Here is a 13,278-nt window from a genome sequence, read left to right on the forward strand (position 1 = left end):
AGACTTGGATTACTGTGATATTGAATGGTTTGCCTTGGAAACGAACAGAGATCATTCTGTCGTTTTTGAGATTGCATCCAAGTACTGCATTTCTGTCTCTTTTGTTGACCGTGATGGCCACTCCATTTCTTCTGAGGGATTCCTGCCCGCAGTAGTAGATATAATGGTCATCTGAGTTACATTCACCCATTGCAGTCCATTTCAGTTCGCTGATTCCTAGAATGTTGACATTCACTCTTGCCATCTCTTATTTGACCACTTCCAATTTGCCTTGATTCATGGACCTGACATTCCATGTTCCTATGCAATATTGCCCTTACAGCGTCGGACCTTGCTTCTATCACCAGTCACATCCACAGCTGGGTATTGTTTTTGCTTTGGCTCCATCCCTTCATTCTTTCTGGAGTTATTTCTCTACTGATCTCCAGTAGCATATTGGGCACCTACTGACCTGGGGAGTTTCTCTTTCAGTATCCTATCATTTTGCCTTTTCATACTGTTCATGGGGTTCTCAAGGCAAGAATACTGAAGTGGTTTGCCATTCCAGCATGTGCAAATACTTGGAGGTGTGTCTGAACTGGTAGCAGGGTACAGCAGGTCTTTAAGAACAAACAGCAGGGGATCTGGTAATCAGGTCTTTATTTTGTAAATAATTATATTTGGTTGTGCTGGGTGTTTATTGCTGTAAGTGGGCTTTCTTTAGGTGTGGCAAGTGGGGTTTACTCTTTCTTGAGGTGATCGGTCTTCTCATTGTGGTGGCTTCTCTCGCTGCAGAGCTGGGGCACTAGGACTAGCAGGCTTCAGTCGTTGTGGAGCATGGCCTTAGTTTCTCCATGGCTTGTAGTACTCTTCCCGGGCCAGGAATGAAATTTGTGACCCCTGCATTGGCAGACGGATTCTTAACCACTGTACCACCTGAACTTGTCACAGCATTGTTAATCAGCCATACTCCAATAGTAAATAAAAAGCTTGAAATATTGAGGAAATATATATGTGTGTGTGTGTGTGTGTGTGTGTGTGGCTTGGGAGGCAGAGAAATAATTGAAACAAATTGGCATTGAGGCCAGTGCTCCTGCTAACTTAATATTATCCAGATTCACCAGAATTGTGCAGTGAGCCTTGATGGAGCCGAGAGTATTTTCGTCTTGTTGGAGGATAAGGTCTGTGGTAAATGTAGTCAAGAATCATCATGTCGCAGGGAGACTGTAAGGGCTGGGATTTTAAGGAAGGTTGAGTAGACGGTTGTGACTGTTGAGGGGACAGATGATGAGTGTATCCCAGAACTGGAAGAGTGTCATGGGTGTGTGTGATTCACATGTTGCATTATACATGGCTAGTATTGAATCAGGGATCAGAAGCAGGTAGAGAGGCCTGCAAAGCAGCATGTGGGACTGTCCCTTGCACTGAGATTCATCAGAGGTCTGGGGTGGTCGTGGACAGTTTTAGAGTGTCAAGCAGTCTCTGGAGGCTATACGTTGGGTGTATGAATGAGTCCAGGGTGAATCCTGTATTATAGAGCAGGAAGGTGGCAGAACGGTGGGAGTGTAACCCCGCACGGTGGGAGTGAGGAATGATGGTGTTAGAGACAGTCTATAAAAGGATGTGCACATGCACAGGTACTGTGAGCTGATGGCCCCACAGGCCTGGTATTCAGGACTTGATAGTGAGGCGTGAGCCCAGGTTTGTCTGTGTGTTGTACAGACAACAGGGGAGACTCCAGGGGAGTTGCTTGATGGGAGGGGTGGGGCTCTGCTAGCCAGGCCCAGAGCTTACATGGCATTATTGTGTATTATTGCTGAGGGTTGACTTCAGTGATGTATGTGACCCAAGGATGACCCAAGGCTGCATTAGCAGCCCCAGGTCCTGGTGTCTCCTCTGAGGTGAGGAGTTTGGGAGGAGAGGATGCCAGTGGGGTAGATGTGTGTGGCAATGGACTGTGGGTTCTCAGAACATTGTTTCCTCTGTCCCTATGTTGACAGGACAGTTTAAGCTTTAAAGACATTGCTGTGTACTTCTCGGAGGAATGGAGGCTCCTTGATGAGGCTCAGAGATGCCTATACCTCAGTGTGATCCTGGAAAACTTTGCACTCGTTTCTTCACTGAGTAAGACTCTCAAAGCCTTTCCAGATACCTAGAGTGAGCTCTGTATCCTGGCTCACCCCCCTTTTCCATAGGGGTGCTCTGCCTTCTGACAGGTGGACCTCCAGCAGTGCTTGTTTTCCCAGCTTTCTGGGTAGTTGCTATGGAAGTTGTGGCTGGGTTGTTTGCACTCCCTCTTTTCTATACTGAATCCTCACGGGGAAGAATTGGAGGTCTGTAGTCTTGGAGTGGGAGAAAGCAATGGCACCCCACTCCAGTGCTCTTGCCTGGAAAATCCATGGATGGAGGAGCCTGGTAGGCTGCATTCCATGGGGTCGCTAAAAGTCAGACATGACTGAGCGAATTCACTTTCACTTTTCACTCTCATGCATTGGAGAAGGAAATGGCAACCCACTCCAGTGTTCTTGCCGGGAGAATCCCAGGAACGGGGAAGCCTGGCGGGCTGCCGTCTATGGGGTAGCACAGAGTCGGACACGACTGAAGCGACTTAGCAGCAGCAGCAGCAGTCTTGCAGTGAGTTTAATGGACTGCACCATCTTGTAACTGAAGATTTGTCCCTTTTGAGCAACAACTTCTCTGTTTCTGTGAGTTAAACGTGTTTTGCTTTTCTGTTTTAAATTCTACATGAGTGATACCATACATAATTTGGCATAATGTCCTTCTGGTTCATCCATGTATATGGGAGGACTTCCTTTTTTTTACGGCTGAATAATTTTTCAGATGTGCATGTGTATGTGTGAGTATATTACACCTTGTTTATCTATTCATACATGGTTGAACACTTAGGTTGTTTCCACAGCTTGTGTATTGTCTGTCCATAATGCTGCTGCAAACATAAGACTGCAGATTATGTTTTCCCCATTTGATTTCATTTCTTTGGCTATATTCCAAGAAATGGGATTGCTGGATCGTATGGTAGTTCTATTTCGAACTTCTGAGGAACTTCCATACTGTCTATCCATAAAGTCTATACCAATTTATCTTCCCACCAAGGGTTCCCTTATCTCTGTACTTTTGCCAGCACTCATCTCTTCAATGATAGCCATCCTGACAGTTTTGTAATAGTATCTCATTGTGGCTTGGATTTACATTTCCCTGGTGATTAGTGAGAAAGAATAGTTTTTCATGTACTTGTTAGCCATTTGTATATAACGTCTAATCAGATCCTCTGTTCATATTTTAATAAGATTATTCTGTTTTTGCTGATTTGATTATGTTATGTGTTTAAAGTATCACCACCTTACTAGGTTCATGGCTTGCAAATAATTTTCTGCAATTCTGTAGATTACATTTTCATTTTGTTCTTTTTTTTTTTTTTGCTCTGCAGAAGCTTTTCAGGTTGATGTAGTTTCACTTCTAATTTTTTTTTCCACTGTACTTTCATGTAATATTAAAAAAAAAAAAGAATCATTGCCAAGACCACTGCCAAATAGCTTATTTCTTGCTTTTGCCTCCAAGCAAGTCTACACTTTCAGGTCTTAGGTTTAACTCTTTAATTCACTATGAGCTAATTACTGTTAATGGGTTCAATTTCACTGTTTTCTTTTTTGAATATTTGTTGATTTATCTGGATGCATCAAGTCTTAGTTTCCGCGCACAGAATCTTCACTGTGTCGTGAGGGGTCTTCCGTTGCAGTGCACAGACTGTCCAGTTGTGCCGCACAGACTGGAGCACATGGGCTCAGGCTTAGTTGCTTCACAGCATGTGGGATCGTAGGCAGTGAATCTGCTTCCTCTGCCTTGCAAGGTGGATTCGTAACCTCTGAGCTACCAGGGAAGTCCCAGTTTCATTGTTTTGCATGTGGAGATCCACTTTTCTCAACACCTTTTATTGAAGAGACTGCCCATTGTGTGTTATTTGCACCCTTGTCAAAGATTAGTTGACCATATATGTTTGGGACTTTTTCCTGGGTTCTTCATTCTGCTCCATTCCTTTGTGTGTTTGTTTTTATGACAGTGAAATACTATTTTGATTACTTGAGCTTTGCAGTGTATTTTGAAATCAGGAAGTTTCATATCTTGAGATTTGACCTTCTTGCTCAAGATTGCTTTGGCTCTTTGAGGTCATTTGTCGCTCTATATGAACTTTAGGATTCATCTTCTATTTCTGTGAAAAATTGTTATTTTGATAGGAATTGCATTGAATCTGTATATTGCATAGGGTAGCATGGGTACTGTAATGCTATTAATTATTCCAGTACAAGGACATGAGTTATCTTTTCATTTGTTTGTGTCACTTTCTTTTATCAGTGTCTTATAGTTTTCAGTGTTCAAATCTTTTTGGTTAAATTTATTCATATGTATTTCATTGTTTTTGATATTACATATGTAATTGCTGCCCTAGTTTTTATTCAGATATCTTATTGTTTTTAGAGATGCAACTGATTTTTACATATTGATTTTTGTATCCTGCGACTTTACTGAATTTGTTTAATAGTTGTAACAGTTTTAAGGGGGAGCCTTTAGGATCCTCTGAATATAAGATCTTGTCTTCTTCAGACACAGTTTTGCTCCTTTGTGATTTTATTATTAGTTTTTTCTCATGAACTGGTGATCTGAGCAGGCCTTCCAGAACAATATCGAATAGAAATGAACATAATAGGCATCCTTTTCTTGTTCCTTGAAGAGGCAGTCTCTTCAATAATAGGTGTTGAGAAAGCTTTTAGGTTTTAAACTTTGAGTGTGGGGGCTTGCCTGGTGGTCCAGGGGCTAAGACTCTGCTTCCAATGCAGGAAGCTCAGGTTCAATCCCTGGACAGGGAACTAGATCCCACGTGCCGCAACTAAGATCCAGAGTGACCAAAATAATAAATAAATATTAAAAAAATAAAAAGAAATTTTGAGTGTGATGTTGTGTATATGTGTGCTCAGTCAGGTCTGACTCTTGGTGACCCCATGGACTGTAACCCACCAGGCTCCTCTGTCCATGGGATTTCCCAGGCAAGAATATGATGTCAGCATGGACTTATTGTATATGTGTTTATCATATTGAGTTACATTCCTTCTACACATCAAGTGTTAACAGTTTTTGACAGGTAAATGTGCTCTATTTTGTTAAGGGATTTTTCTGCATTTATTGAGATGATCATATGATTTGTATCCTTCATTCTATTATGTGTCATGTTTATTGATTTGTATATGAAAAACTATCCTTGTATCCCAGGAGTAAATCACAGTTGATGATGGTGTAAGATTTTTAATACACTGTTGAGTTTGGTTTGCTATTTTCTGTTGGAGATTTTTTTCTTCTATGTTTATCAAGGATGTTGGCATATAGTTTGTTTTTTTTTCTTGTAATTTCCATAACTTTCTTTGCTATTGACATATATTTCTAGCCTGGGAAAGTGAGTTTGGAAGTATTTCTTCAGTGGTTTGGAAGAGTTGAGGAAGGATTGACATTAGTTTTTAAAATCATGGTAGAATTTACCAGTGACTCTGTATTTTTCTTTGTTGGGACAGTCATTATAAATTATTTTTTAAAAATTGAAGTATAGTTGGTTTACAATATTATATCAGTACCACGGTAAGACACAGTGACTCAATATTCTTATTAATTGGGAAATTCTCTGATGGTCCACTGGTTAGAACTGTATGCTCCCATTGCAGGAGGCATGGGTTTGATCTCTGGTTGTCAAACTAAGATCATGCATGCCATGCAGCATAGCCAAAACATTTGTTTATAAATTATACTAAATTTAACATTATTATAAAACAGTGGCTATATTTCCCTGTGCTGTAAAATATATCTTTGTGGCTTAGTTTGTTGGGAGATAATTGATTAATGATTCAGTTTCTTAACTTGTTACTGATTTATTCAGATTTCTTTTTCTTTAAGTTTTATTGTTGCTGGGTTGTCTGTTTCAAAGAATTTATTCATTTTTTTCTAGTTTTTCCTGTTGGCAGTTAATTGTTTGCGGCTTTACTGAGTCTTCGTTGCTTGTCACAGCTTTCTCTGGTTGTGGCACGGGGCCTGCTCTTCATTTCAGTATGTGGGCTTCTCATTGTGAGGGATTCTCTTGTTGCAGAGCACAGGCTGTAAGTGCTTGGGCTTCAGTAGTTGCAGTGGGTGGGCTCAGAACTTGCAGCACGTGGGCCCCAGAGCACGCAGGCCTAGTAGTTGTGGTGCATGGGCTTAGTTGCTCCTCAGCGTGTGGAATCTTCCACATCTTCGTGGCCCAGGGATCAAATCTATGTTCCCTGCATTGGCAGGTGGATTCATAACAACTGGACCACCAAGGATGTCCTGGCATTTAATTGTTGATTGTAGTTTTTTATGATCTTTGTGTGTCTGCAGTATCAGTTGTAGTATCTCCTTTTTCATTTCTGATTTCATTTACTTGAATCTTTTCTTTTCGTGCAGCTAAAGGTTTGTCCATTTTGATTCTTTTCAAAAACCAACTCTTAGCTTTGTTAATCTTCCCATTGTATTTTTAGTCTGTATTTTATTTATTTCTGCTCTAATGTTTGTTATTTCTTTCCTTCTAGATTTGAGTTTGTTTTTTTTAAGTTGTGGCATATTTTGATTCCATTTTATTATGGTAGGCTGCAGTCCGTGGGGTCGCTATGAGTCGGACACGACTAAGCGACTTCACTTTCACTTTTCACTTTCCTGCATTGGAGAAGGAAATGGCAACCCACTCCAGTGTTCTTGCCTGGAGAATCCCAGGGACGGGGGAGCCTGGTGGGCTGCCGTCTGTGGGGTCACACAGAGTCGGACACGACTGAAGTGACTTAGCAGCAGCAAGATAATCTTTTCTTATTTTTTTTTTCCCTTCAACACATTCAGGAATGTATTCTTTAATGGCCATATGTCTTTTTTAACGTCCATATATTTTTGAGCTTTCCAGCATTCACAATGATAGTATTATGCTATTGGGGACTTCCAGGTGGTGCAGTGGTAAAGAATCTATCTGCCAATGCAGGAGATTAGGGAGATGTGGATTTGATCCCTGGGTTGGGAGGATCCTGTGGAGTAGGAAATGATAACCTGCTCTTGGTGTTCTTGCCTGAAAAATTCCATGGACAGAGAATCCTGGTGGGCTACAGTCTATAGAGTCACAAATAGTCAGACATGACTGAGCAACTGAGCACGTTACGTTACTGATTTTTAGTTTCCAACCCTTATGGATGGATAAAATTCTTGACATGATTTAAGTCTTCTTAAAAGTGTGAAGACTTGTTTTGTGACCTAATATATGATCTCTCTTAAAGAGAATGTTCTGTGTCCATTGAGAAGAATGTATTCTGTTGTAGTTGATTGGGATATTCTGTGTGTTTGTTAGGCTCAGGTGGTCTAAAGATTCATTCAGTATTTTGTCAGTGCTTGAGCTAAGGTGCCATTAAATATTTCCTTATCGATTTTCTATTTGGTTAATCTACCCATATTCTTGAAAGATGGGTATTGGAGTCTGCTAATGTTATTTCATTGTTGTCTTTTCTGCCTTCCAGTTTCTTGATATTTGCCTTATACATTTAAATGCTCTGATGTTAGATACATACTACTTATAATATGTTCTGCCCTCTTGATGAGTCAACACCTTTATCTTTATTTAATGATTTTTTGTCTATTGTGATAGATTTTGACTTAAAGTTTATTCTGTTTGGCTTAAGTGTGGATTATTTATAAGTATAAGCTAGTGTTTTGTTTCCATTTGTATGGAGGTTTTTTTTTCCCTTCAATTTCTTCTCTTTCAGCCTATTTGTGTTCTTAAAGCTGAAGTAAGTCTCTTGAAGCCTTTATCCTCAGGCACTGTGTGTCTTTTAAAATTTCTTTGGTTTTTACTTTGCCAGGTCTGTGTGGCTGCAGGTGAGCTTTTGCTAGTTGCAGTGAGCTGGGGCTACTCTTTGTTGCAGTGCACGGGCTTCTCATTGCAGTGACTTCTCTTATTGTGGAGCATGGGCTGAAATGAGTCTCTTGAGGGCTTTATTGTCAGCCACCGTGTCTTTTGAATGGAGAGGACTTGCCTGGCAGTCCTGAATGTCCACTGTAGGGGGTGCAGGTTCTATCCCTGGTCAGGGAACTAAGATTGTGCATATAGTGTGACCAAGAATTAAAAAGCAGACAAACCAAAAAGCACAAAAAAGAGAATGGAGAAACTTTTGTCAGGACTTTACAGTTGCCACCTCGTCACTTTTTGTCTGACTGACTTGTAGTTCCTTTGGTGTTTCCATCATTTCTTCTTTCTTTCTTTGCTGTCTAATCGGAGGGTACGTGCTTTATAGTGCTGTGTTGGTCTCTGCCTGCATCAGCAGGAATCAGCCATAGGCATACACATGCCCCGGCCTTTTGAGCCTCCCTCCCAGCTCTCACCCCATCCCATCCCTCTAAGTTGTCACAGAACCCAGTTCCCTGTGCCATACAGCACATTCCCACTGCTTATCTGTTTCATATATGATAGTGCATATTTTTCAGTGTTACTCTTTGAGTTCACCCTCCTTCTCCTTCTCTGCTGTGTCCACAAGTTGTTTTCTGTCTGTGTCTCCATTGCTGCTCTCAAATAGGTTCATCAGTACCGTCTTTCTAGAGTCCATGTATATGTGTTAATATATGGTATTTTTCTCTGAATGACTTCACTTTGTATAATGGGCTCTAGGTTCATCTGCCTCATTAGAACTGACTCAAATGTGTAGCTTTTTATGGCTGAATAATATTCCATTGTATATATGTACCACAACTTCTTTATCTATTCATCTGCTGATGGACATCTAGGTTTGCTTCCATGTCCTAGCTATCGTAAATTGTGCTGCAGTGAACATTGGGATACACGTGTCCTTTTCAATTATTGTTTCTTCAGGAACAAAACAAGGGTGCCCACTCTCACTACTATTCTTTGTCACTTCTTGTGGTACTTCCACAATGTGAATATTATTTTCCTGGATAACATCCCATAATTTACTTCAATAGGCTTTCTTCAGTCTTTCTTCCCTGTGGTTGGATGGTTTGAAATCACCTGACTCAAAGTCACAGGTATTTCTCCTGCTTGATCAAGTGACTGTTCCCTATTGTATTTTTCATTTCATTTATTGTATTCTTCAGCTACAGAGTTTAATTCCTTTATCTTCCTTCTATTTCAGATCTTTTTTTTTTTTTTTTTCCACACCACATCACATGCAGAATCTTAATTTCTTGACCAGGGATCAAACCTGTACCTCCTGCAGTGGAAGCACAAAGCCCTAACCATTGGACAGCCCAGGAATTCCAAATCTGTTAATTTGCTTGTGTGTGTGTGTGTTTTTTTTCCTGCTTTCATTGAGTTTCTGTCTGTGTTCTCTTGGAGCTGGCTGAGTTTCCTTCAAGTATTTATTTTGAATTCTTTGTCTAGTTATTTATAGATATGCATTTTTGGGGGTTCACTTGCTGTAAAGTTATGCTCCTTTGGTAATGTCATGTTTCCTTGATATTTCATGTTTCTTATAGCCTTTTGGTCATCTTTTTGCATCTGATGGATAAGTCACATCTGAATTTACAGGCTGGTTTTGGTGAGGAAAGACCTTAACTTGGACTGATTGCAAAGTCACTGGCTAGGTGGGGGTGCCAGTTTGGGCTGTCAGGAGGGACTGGCCATATGATGGCTCTGCAACTTTTCAGCTGGGGTCAGGGGCACCAAAGACTGTAGGGGTTCTGAGTAGACAAGGCTGCAAGATGAACTCATAAGTACCTTTTCTGGCAAGTCTGGGGAGGGTGTGACATCAGGACTGTGTTCAGGTCACATAAGGAATGTTTCTCATTTAATCGGGAGTTTTTGGGTTTTTGCTAGTGTCACATCCCTTGTCTATTTTTCTTGTCCTGTTGTTAGTACTTGGCTGAGTAGTCAGTTTTACTCCACTGTTATATCTACTCTGACTTCAGCCCAGGTATAAGCCTCATCTCTCTGGATTTCATATCTCGGTCCTTTCTCTCATACTTCCTCCTCTCTTGCTCTGCATCTTTGGTTCACATGTGCTATGAGGTGTCCATTCATCCTTAAATTGGCCTTGAACAGCAGCTGGGTTTCTCCTGGGTTTGGACATTTGCTTCTACACGGTCTCATGTCGTTTCAGAATAGGTCCTGCAGGAATCCTCTGGCACATGAGCAAGCTCTACAGTGTGCTGCTCAACTGTGTTGCGCCATATTCTTATGTCCTTCCCCTGGTTAAGGATACCATTCTTTTGCCTTAGAGGCAAGTCATGCCAAGTAGTGGAATGCTGCTTCCCCAGTGGAATTTCAGATCTTTCTGGAAAACCATCCTGCAGACTCACCCCTGGATATGACTCATTACCTTTATGAAGGTATTGCTCCCTCCTCAGAAAGTTGACATGTTTATTTGCATTAATTTCATCACAGGTGTGTGTGTGTGTGTGTGTGTGTGTGTGTTTGTATGTGTGTGTGTTTTCAGGTTGCTGCTGTGGAGGAGAGGATTCAGAGGCACCCTTTAAACATAACATTTGTATAGGCATGTCAAAGGCCAGGACTCCTAAGACACTTTCGTTTTCCCAGAAGAATCACATCTGTGAGAAGTGTAGTCTGGTCTTGAGATGTATTTTTCACTTGGCAGAGCATGAAGAAACACAACACAGCCAGAAAGTGATTGGGTATAAAATACACATGAAACAATTTCATTTTGGTGCAGACCTCCAAAACTCCAGAAGCAGTTCATGGAAAAGAAATCCTTTGGAAATGATGTAGACAGGGTCTTTTTTGTGAAGCACTGCAAACTCCGTATGTCAGAAAAGCCCTCTTCCTGTGAGAAAGTTAAGAGACTTTCTGGCCACTTCAGGACATCTCCAGCAACAGTCCACTCACACCAGGGAGAAGCCAGACAATATTGTCTAGTGTGAACAAACTTTACAAAGCAGAGAAAGTCATGACAGCCTGGGAGAACACAAGAAAGCCCTGAACCCCAAACACACACTTGTTCAAGACAAGAGTGTCCACACTGGAAGACATTGTTTTGTGTGCAGTGAATGTAGGAAAACGTTCAAATACAAATCCTTATTTGTGTGCACCAGAGAGTCCACACTAGAAAAAGACTCCCTGTGTGTGGTGAATGTGGAAAATCATTCAGGCGAACCTCAACCCTCAATCTGCATCAAAGAACTCATCCTGGGGCAAGGCAGTACAAGTGCAGTAAATGTGGGGATTTCTTCAGCCAAAACGTCGTCCTCATTTATCCCTGGAGAAGTTGTATTGGGGAAATTACTTGTGTTGTGAGTGTGCACAGTCTTTTAGCTGTAGATGCATCTTAGTTTGACAGTCAGTAGTTCTCAATGGAAAAAGGCACTGTGCGTGTACCCAGTGCTGGATATCTTTTAAATGAAAATGTTATCTCATTGTACACTGGAGAGTTCACATAAGAGAAAGGCCTTAATTTTGCAGTGAATGTGGGAAATCATTTACCAATAGCTCGGTTCTCATCCTACACCAGCGACTACATAAGGGGGAAAGAAGGCCTTTTGCATGTGGTGAACGTGGGAAATCTTTTGCCAATAACTTGATACTCACTCTCCACCAGAGAGTTCACACAGGAAAAGGGCCTTATGAGTGTAGTGAGTGTTGGAAATCATTTAGTATCAATCTTACCTCATTCAACACTGCAAGGTTCATAGTGGAAAAAGGCCTTAGGAATGCAGTGAATGTGGGAAATCTTGTTCTGTCCCCCATTATCATCAGAGAGTTCACAGTGGATCAAGGCCTTATGAATGCAGTGAATGTGGGAAATCTTTTACCTCTAGTTCTACCCTCTGTTATCATCAGAGAGTTCACACAGGAGAAAGGCCTTATGAGTGCAGGGAGTGCGGAAAATGTTTTATGTTCAATTTTTCCCTGTGTTATCATCATAAGATTCATGCTGGAGATAGGCCTTATGAGTGTGCTATATGTGGGAAATGTTTTTCTTCTGGTTCCACCTCTGTTGTCATCAGACTTCACACAGGAGAAAGGCCTTATGTGTGCAGTGAATGTGGGAAATTCTTTATCCAAAGATATTACCTTGTTATACACTAGAGAGTTCACACAGGAGAAAAGCCTTATCAGTGTACTGAATGCCAGAAATCTTTTACCACGAAGAGGAGCCTTATTTATAATCGGGGAAATCACACTGGAGAAAGGCCTTATGAGTGCCATGAATGCGGGGAATCCTTTAAGCAACAGTCTTCTCTTATTGAACACTGTAGACCTCACTCTGGGCAAAAGCCTTATAAATGTAGTGAATGTAGGAAATCTTTTGCATCTAGGTGGGGTTTCTGTTATCACCCACAAGTTCACACTGGATAAAGGAAGTATGAATGCAGTGAAATCTTTTCCCAAAAGCTCTGCAGTCCTTCAACATCAGTGTTCACAGACGTGAAAGGTCTTTATGTGTGTTGCGAATGTGGGAAAACCTTTACCTCTAGTTCCACCATTTGTTCTCAACAGAGAGATCACAAGAAAAGTTTTATTCATGACAGGAGTTTGGGAAGTTTTTTCCTAAAGAATTTGCCTCATTATATGTGATAGAGTTTACAGTGAAGAAAGGTCTTGAATGTGCAAGAGAATGTGCAGTTTTCCTTTTCAGGATAATGACACTGGAAGAAAATGAGGAGCTGTCCATCTGAATTCAGTCTCCTACTTCCAGCTGTCTGCAAGGGGATATACCTGTTAAGTTGCAGTTTTGCAGGAAGCATCTGTGGCTATTTGCACTTCCTGACCTGTGTGCGGCTCTTCCTGGATTTGTGTCGCTGCCACTTCTCCATTTTACCTCTGTCACCTGGCAGGGCTACACAGTGCCTCAGTCACCAGCCCAGTGTGCTCAGAGAAGCTGGCCTCTGTTCTTCCATGTGTTAGAGTCCAGTCCTTATGAATTCAGCTGACAAAGTGTACAGAGAAGGGCCACCTTCTTCACGGACGTGTTCTCACACGATTTATTTTTCTAGCTAGCAAGTCACCAGCCCAGGTTGCGCGCCACACATTGTTTTGGTTTGTGCAATATGGATGCCTTATTGTTTAAGGACTGTTTTATTTTTGAGTATTCTATGTACTGCAAGAGGTTTTCTACAAGGAGGTTTGGGCTCCGCAGGCATGAAGGGTGAATGGTTTTTAGGGGCCACAGGGAAGATAGTGTGATGGCAAAATATTGGCTTGCCAGTTTTGGCCAAATTTGCATTCGTGCCAGTGAAGTTGTAGGAAAGAGGGCAAGGCATTCTGGTCCTTGTTTGAAGCCT

At 41.4% G+C, this 13,278-nt stretch overlaps 1 pseudogene; it reads left to right on the plus strand.

Moving 5' to 3' along the window:
* LOC105001647 overlaps positions 1-12,431 on the plus strand; it is a 16,196-nt pseudogene extending 3,765 nt beyond the window's left edge.
* The last annotated feature ends 847 nt before the right edge of the window (positions 12,432-13,278 follow it).

Source organism: Bison bison, unplaced genomic scaffold (assembly GCF_000754665.1).
Source record: "Bison bison bison isolate TAMUID 2011002044 unplaced genomic scaffold, Bison_UMD1.0 scf7180017864383, whole genome shotgun sequence".
NCBI lineage: Eukaryota > Metazoa > Chordata > Mammalia > Artiodactyla > Bovidae > Bison > Bison bison.